We start from the raw sequence: 8,088 nt of genomic DNA on the forward strand, positions 1-8,088 counted from the left end.
GAGAAACGTAAGACGCAGAGTGCCCATAGTCATCCCCGCGTGGTGGTCAGTGCGAAAAGGCCAGAGGCCTACTCAGATCACATATCCAAACCATTAGTGTCTTGGGAGCGCGCAGTAATGATCAATGATCCATGATATGTGGTCCCGTCGCCCCGTCTCACGGACTTACGACAAGGGCTAAGAATGCCCGACCGTGTCGCGTAGTTATCTCGCGGGTACCCTCCAAGTCCATCGGACTCCACATCACTCGCGGGTACCCTCACGGTGAACCCGACTCGCAAGAGACTGTCGGGAACTCAGGTCCACCTCTACCGGGGTGGTACCGCATGTCCCTCCAGTCCTGCAGAAACAGTAACTCTCGCGGGTACCCCTCAGGGCCGACCTGTCTTTAACATGGTTCTGGGGGTAAAGTCAAAGTAACCGTGTGTCCATAACACCAAGGGGGAATCCGAGGAATCACCCTCGATGAATTCCACTTGATGTAACCGTCAAGGTGAACTTGGAGGAATCACCCTTGAGGGTTCACACTTGAGGTGTTGCACAACAGAGTCGTTATCGGGAGTGGTGAAGGAGGAATCACCCTCCGTAGACCACGACCCATTAACTACACTACATAGATCTCATCAGAAGTGTTATACGAGGTATCGCCCTCGCCACTCGATAGTAGCTCTGCAGAGTCGTACAACTAGGGGGTGTGAGGTGATGTGTCAGGCTCTAGACGTCGATCACGTTGATCGAGTCATCGATCATAAAGAGGGGGCAACAGGGACAAGGTGAGCGGTCACTGGTGGATCACTAACCAACCTATACTAAGCATATAGGATAAGCAGGTAGGTAACAATAGCAGGTTACAAAATTAGGCTATGCATCAGAATAGGTACAAATGAACATCAGTAGCAAAATCTAATGCAAGCATGAGAGAGAAGGAATGGGCAATATAGGAATGATCAAGGGGGTTTTCTTGCTTGGAGACTCTACTGAGAGTGGTTGCACGTCAGGGGTGTAGTTGTGCTCGGCAGAAGCGTCAGTCTCGGTGTCTACCGGAGAGAAGAGGGGGGAGAAATAATAAATATAAGGCAAACAAGTGCATTATGATGCATGACATGGCAATATGCAGTGCTAGGCTGACCTAACGCAGTACTACACGTTATAGAGGAAGCGGGAAAACATTTGAGAATGTTTTCCGGTGTTTGGCATTTTTCTGACAAATGAATCGGACGGGAAGGTTCTATGTTTGCGGTGTTATACGCATGTGAGATGTATGTGGATGGCATATTCAGATTTGTCTTATTTTTTTGATCATTATATATATATAAATTATTTTCATCTGAGTTATAAATTATTTTATATGATTTTCTAAAGTTTTAAACATTTTCTGAAAATCTGGAGTAATTTGAAAAATAAATAGTACAATAAAATTTTATACACAGCAGCTGCTAGCCACTGTGTATGACATGTGGGCCAGTGGGGCTGAGTTAGCCTAGTCAATTGTTGACCAGTTGACTGGTCAACGAAGTCAAAGGGAGGCCAAGGGTCCCACCTGTCAGTAATTGGGACTGCCCAGTTAGTAGGTTTGACTGGTCAACTAACCAGTGGGGCCCATGGTCAGTCTCTGTTAGCTTAACAGGGGTTTTAAACTAAACTTGTTTAGCTTAATTAGGGTGCGGGGCCAGGTTGTCAGCGTCTGTATTAGGGGGGGGGGCATTAGCACTAATTGTCGGCCACGTCAGTGGCTTAACGCCGGCGAGGTCGTGCGCTCTCCTCCGGCGACGGCTCGCCGAGCGGTTGGGGGCTACAGATGCGGCGCTAGGAGGCGCGTCAGACGGCAGTTGCGGGGTGGCTGGAGATGGCCTGCAGCGATGCCGGCGTGGAGGCTCCGGCGAGGTCGAACGCGGCAGTGACGCGGGGGTTTTGTCCACAGGCTACCAAACAAGCGGCTGAGCATATGGATCGATCGAGCGCGGCGCCGCGTGTGCAACGATGCACGCTGCGCATGCTAAGGCGGCCGGAAACAGTGACAGCAATGACGATGAGCGACGGTGGCTTCGGGAGCTCCTCGGGAACGGCGGCACAGCTCGAAACCGAGCTAACCAAAGGGCCGGGCCGCACCACTACGGTGCCCTGAGCACGCTCGCGTGCTCAGATGACCGGGAGAAGGGCTGCAGCGAGGGCAGCGAGCGCGCCAGCGGAACTGGGCATCGTTAGCAATGGCGATGGCGGCTAGGGACGAGGGACCGAGTGCGGGAGAGACGGGGAATGTGCAGAAGCTCACAACGAGGACGATGAGCTGGTGAGCAGGCTCGGGGAAGGCTGGTTTACGACGTTTCAACGACGGCGATCCACGCGCCCGAGGAACAAGATGAGCTCGATTGTGACTGCGCGGGCTGCACCATTTTGATCCAGAGCGCGCAGTCGATGTAGTCGACGACGAGGAAGCTCCCGGACATGGATCTATCCCGCGGGGAGCTCGGTGGCCGCGAGAACGACGAGGTTCATGGCGTTGGTGGCGTCGGGTGTGCGCGAAGTGGCGGATCTAGGGCGAGAGGAGGGAGACCTGCGAGGGGGAGTGGGCGCGGAAGAACCCCTAGGGGCAGAGGGCATCCTTACCATCGACGAGGAGGCGTGGGATGGCCGACGCGTGCCACATCTGCGCCATGGACGCGCTCGGTTTGTCCACGGGGGGCTCGATGAATAAGAGGAAGGCGGCCGGGGGGAAGTGGCCTGAGGTGGAAGGGGCTTGCACTATGCACTTGTGGCCCAAGTGCAAAGTGGGGCCTTTTCTTTTTCTTTTTCCTTTTTTCTCTTTTCTGTTTTTCAATTTTAGTCTCTGTTTTGCATTTTCTTTTAGTACCAAATGATTTTTTTTTTGAAAAAAACTTGGCACATAAATCTAACACAATATCTTGAGATGGAACAAAAAGTTTGGGGTCAAAAGGAGTTGTCTAACCATTTTTAGAAATAGAAAAGGCCAATTTAATTGCTACTGGACTACTAAATTAATTCCCATGGGCATTTTGGGAATTCAAGAGAGGCCGATTTCAACATGACAATGATCAGGGAAATTTATAGAACAAGGTGAACATTTTATTTTTACTTTCTGAAGAAATAAATATTTGACTTGCATTTTAAATTTGAATTTGAGTTTGGTTTGAAACAAAGTGAGGATTAGCAACTTAATTATGATAACATGGCATCATTAAGCATGAGATTACCGTAGCATGATACTGGGGGTGTTACAGACCATCTAGATGTTGCAGGTTGAAGGATGGAAGATTGAGGAAGTGCAGATCCAGGCCCCATGTGCGCTCCTGTCTATGCCTCATGAGCTTACTAAAGTAATCAAGCAGAGCCTTTGCTTTGTCCTCGTCATCGGCTAGCGTCTCGGTGCCAAAAGTCAGCGAGGGAATATGATTTTTCCTTCTCCTCCCGTTTGCTCTGAGGTGAAACCATTTTGTATTAGCATCTCCCACTTTGATCTTGGTCACCCTGGATCTTTTTTTTTTTTGCGGACGCGCAAAACTTTGCGCGTCGATGTATTAGAGGAAGAGAAATAGAAGGGCCTGTTTGGATTCTGTCCGGGCTGGCCGCGCCAATGCGAGGGCGAGCCAAAATATTGGCGGCCGTTTTTGTCTCCCACACTTGGCCAGCTTGTTGGCGAGAAATTGAACTGCACAGCGGCAGGCAGCGTGGGCACACCAAATTGTTGGCAGCAATCCAAACGACGCCAAAGAATCTGGTCAACGCAAATATTTGGCTTGGCAAGCTGGGGCATCCATCCAAACAGCCTCGAAGCACAGAGAGTCCGGCGGATTGCCGCGGTTACAATCATCCCCACGGTAGCATATGGTGGGTAGTCATTAACACCATGGGGCACCCAACAACGTCCTACATGCTAGAAGGTCCTACCTCCAGAAGTCCGATGTTATATTTGTGTGGAATATTATGTACGCAAGGGGTTACGTGGACTTGGAGTTGTAATTGATGTGGTTAGGTACGAGTTGTGTAGGAGTCGGACACTTGTATCCTAGGCCTCTTATATACGGAGGGGCACCACACGTTGTAACCCATGACGACTTGATAGCAACAGGTACGCGGGGGAGCCGGCGGCTTGTGCCGGCGCCCGGGCGGCCGGTGTTGCGGTATCTTGGGGAGGAGCGTCCGTAGTCAATGCCCCAGGGATGTAGCCATATCGGTGAACCTCGTTAACAAATATCGTGCCTCGGTGTGTCGTCTATGATCTTGCATTAGCGTTTTATTCTAACATCCGACAACCCCCTCGCACCAGAAAGTTTCCATAGCTCAACCTCATCACTGATGCGATGACAAAGCTCTCTAGCAACGACCGCTGACCGCTGGAAGACACGACTATTACACTCCTTCCATAGCATCTAGATGATGAGGAGGGAAAGCGAATCAAAACCCTTCCTCCGCTCCTTCGGGATCATCGCACGACTGGCTGGCCACCACTCTATGAGAGTTGCATCCATGTTGGGCACCAACTGGCCGAGGCCGCACCGTGCGAGGGCAGAGTGCCACACCTCCATGGCAAACACACAGCCCAATGCCAGGTGGTCTGCAGTCTCAGCCTCCTGCTCGCATAGTGGGTACATGACGTGGGACTGGAGGCCGTGTCGAAGGCGTCTGTCTGCCGTCCAAATCCGACGCCTCATCGCTAGCCAGAAGTGAAGCTGGCACTTGGCCGGGGCCCAAGTCTTCCAAAGGGCCCGACCGCATGGAAACCTCTCAAGTCACCCTGGATCTTTGTCGCCATCTGATTCGGTCGAGCGCTACAAAACCCAGCAATTTAGCCTTGAGATCTCTCCTTAAACCCCTTTCATCCTCGGATAGCTGACTACTTTCCTAGGCAAGGTCCGGCTTGAAAATCACTTCATTTGCAATGTCCTCTTGTATCCTTCTATTTTTTCTCTCTCAAATCTTTGTTCCATTTCCTCAGGGGTGAAGTGGTTCTAGAAAGTTTGATATGAAGCACTCGGATGGCATCAGTGGAAATTACCTCCTTGTTCCAAGCCTGCTGAACCACTTGCTGAAAACCCCCAATTTATTGTGTTGGGCTTTATTAGCGGCTTTGGCTTGGCCTTGTAATTCTGAACCATTTGTTGTACCCATTAACTTAGATCGGTGAGACAAAAAAAACTTCAAACCCTGCCTGTCACATAATAGTACTATCATATCACTGAACATGTTCCAATGTTGGTGTGGGGACCTGGTGCATGCTGACTGCAGTTCAGTCCTCCACTTAATCTGATAATGATTTATTTTTCTGGTCCCAAACAAAAACCTTGCCCTGATCCAAGCGTGAAAATGCGTCGTCGGTCAAAGAGTACCCACAACTAGTTGCATGGGTCGTACCCCTGGTCGTGCCTTTTCACTTTCATGACAAGGATGGATATGAATATATGTGGGGCATGCGTGACAAAGAACATAATGTCTCCATCAGAAGAATGTCCTTCTAGCATGGGCCCAGAGCTTGAGAAAATTGCGTATTCCTTGCCTTGACTAGTAGTGGAACTTGACCACTCTGCACTCCCCAATGTCTGATTATTTTTGCGTATCAGACCACCTACATGAACGAATTGCTAGAAAGGACCGGCAAGCCGGGCAAGCGACCACAGCCTGCCAGGTAACAGGAATCCCCTCCTTCGACCGAAAGCTCAAGCAGAGTGAAGAGAAGAATCCAGGCAGAAAGCAGAGCATCTAACGCAGACGTGTCATACTTGCAGCGTTGAGAATCCATTCGTGCTTATATTTCTCTATCCGTCCAGGGGTTGAGGCTTGTCTCCTCGGAGCTTGGGTGGTATAGATCTCTCTTTCTGTTTGGTTAGTGCCCAGGGCTGCCCTGCCAATTGAGGGCTTGCCAATTTTTTGGTGGAGAATTCTGCCGCCTCTGCCATGCCAACGCATGGGCGTAAAAAGTGAAAGGGATGTGTACTAGCGACCAAAAATTTGGCAAGGTAAGAAGAGGCTGGCACCAATCCAAACGCCTTCCCAAGCTGATGGTCAACGCCAAAATATTGGCATGGTAGCTCTCGGCTGCCAGCCAAACATACCCGTAGACTGGTAGCATACAGGAGGACTGATTAGGATGCATGCATGGCTCTCGTTTTCTCTTGTCCTACGCTGCTATCAGGAGACACTGCTAACAAGACATGTGTTGGATTCTTCGTTTCCTGTGCAACCCAACTGACTAGGACAGAGCACTTCACAGGAGAAGAGACCTTTCGGTTGGTTCTGGTTGGCCCTTCGAATTCTTTCTAACAAGAGGCCACAAACTCGATCGGTCGCAATATTAGGTCCAGCATGTAAGAACTTGAACTTTTGGTTAGATGGAAATAGGTGTTCGTTCGGATGAGGATGCATTTCGAACATAATAATGGTGATGTTTTTTTTTTCCCAAGGAATAATAATGGTGATGATGATGAGGCGGCGGCAGCAGCAGCAAAGTGGGAGCAGAATAGATACGCCCACTACTACTAAAGATTGTCCTGCCCATTGTTTGTTTAACCTTTTTTGTTTGAAAGAAAGAAAGAAAAGGAACTATATGGTAGAAACAGGAAAGGGAGATTAAATTATGCAGAAAAGGAAGTATATGGTAGAAACAGGAAAGGGAGATTAAATTATGCAGTAAAGCCTTTATCGCCGTTATTCTTTATTTATCTTTTTTTGCCAATGCTATCTCATAGATACTTAAGTTCTGGAAACATTCCTTATAGGCTACATACTGGATTCCTGGTGCGATAGATTTACTTGATTGGCATTTCTGTACTTTACTACTACATGTTGCCATCCGTAATTCTCGATCAATTTGAAGAAGAAAAAGGATGATCCCACGCACTGAAAAGGGAGCTAGTGTGAATATTACTTTTCCTACAGAAATTAACAAGTTCTTATCCTCCAAAATGGGTCCACAAGGACTTCCTCGGGTCTTTAGAAAAGCGACTTTTTCTCGGTCAAGACGGGGAGTGAATTCAGAGATAATGAAGTTGGCGAGCTAATCTTTTAAAACAAGCCTAGGAAACCCTTCCAACAAATAATATTGCAATGGGAAAATCCACATTAAAATAATTCAATATAGGCTTATGCTTAGTGTCATTGTATATAACCAAAAAGCAATCCAGCTCCAGTTCATACATACTGTGGTACTGCACCCTCGATATACATACATAATTCTTTTGTGTGTGAATCAAATGGAACTTTGGAGCAACAAGTGACATAAACAGATTTAACAGAACATGGCTTAAAATACAAATGTAGTGAGAGAATATAGCTTGTTATCACTGGGATAAAATTATAATCAAGAAAAATAATGATTCTAGAATTATGATGGGATAGCAACAAGCAAGAAAAGATAAAATATGCCGGAGAGCAACACGCAATAAACAATACTAATAATTGAGTGGCAGTAATAGACAAACCGATAATTTGTGGTGGAGCATTGCTACACAGACGACGATTGCTAGCCGATACATGCACGACATGACTCCTCGCACCATCCATTGGCAATTCTGAACAGCCGTACGCCCTTGGATTAGCCATCGTGCAGGTATCGTTCAACCAAAAATCGTCCGTGAAGTAGTTTCGTTTGTGGTGCCATGGTCATCATGAAAGGCACATCTTGGGAAGATCTAACACACAGGGCAGTGGACAGTGACCTATAGCTTGTCTATCGCTGATTGTCGTTTCAATATCAGGGAACATATTCGACTATATCAATATCAGCGGGATGGCTGGAACCAACAAACCCACTTGGTTTCTTCAACAAAATATAGACTAGATTAGCTGGTGCACTTGCTCCAATAATTTGTACAAAAAGAAAGAAAGAGAGCCTTTTTCAAAGTAGCATCAGCATAATGCTTAAAAGTGTGATGGTGTAGCCTGGTTGAGCATGTTGCGCACAACGGTGAAGGAATACATACATGGTGTCTCGGGTGATTATTCCTTGCTTATGCTAGTCGATGGGGAAGGGAAGCACGGTCCCCTTGAGAAAAACTGGGGCTCTAAGAGCATCTCCACTAGCGCCTCCAACAGGCCTTCCCCAGGTGTTTTTGCCGCGCCGGCACCGAAAAAACG

This window comes from Triticum aestivum, chromosome 7B, assembly GCF_018294505.1.
Source record: "Triticum aestivum cultivar Chinese Spring chromosome 7B, IWGSC CS RefSeq v2.1, whole genome shotgun sequence".
Taxonomy (NCBI): domain Eukaryota; kingdom Viridiplantae; phylum Streptophyta; class Magnoliopsida; order Poales; family Poaceae; genus Triticum; species Triticum aestivum.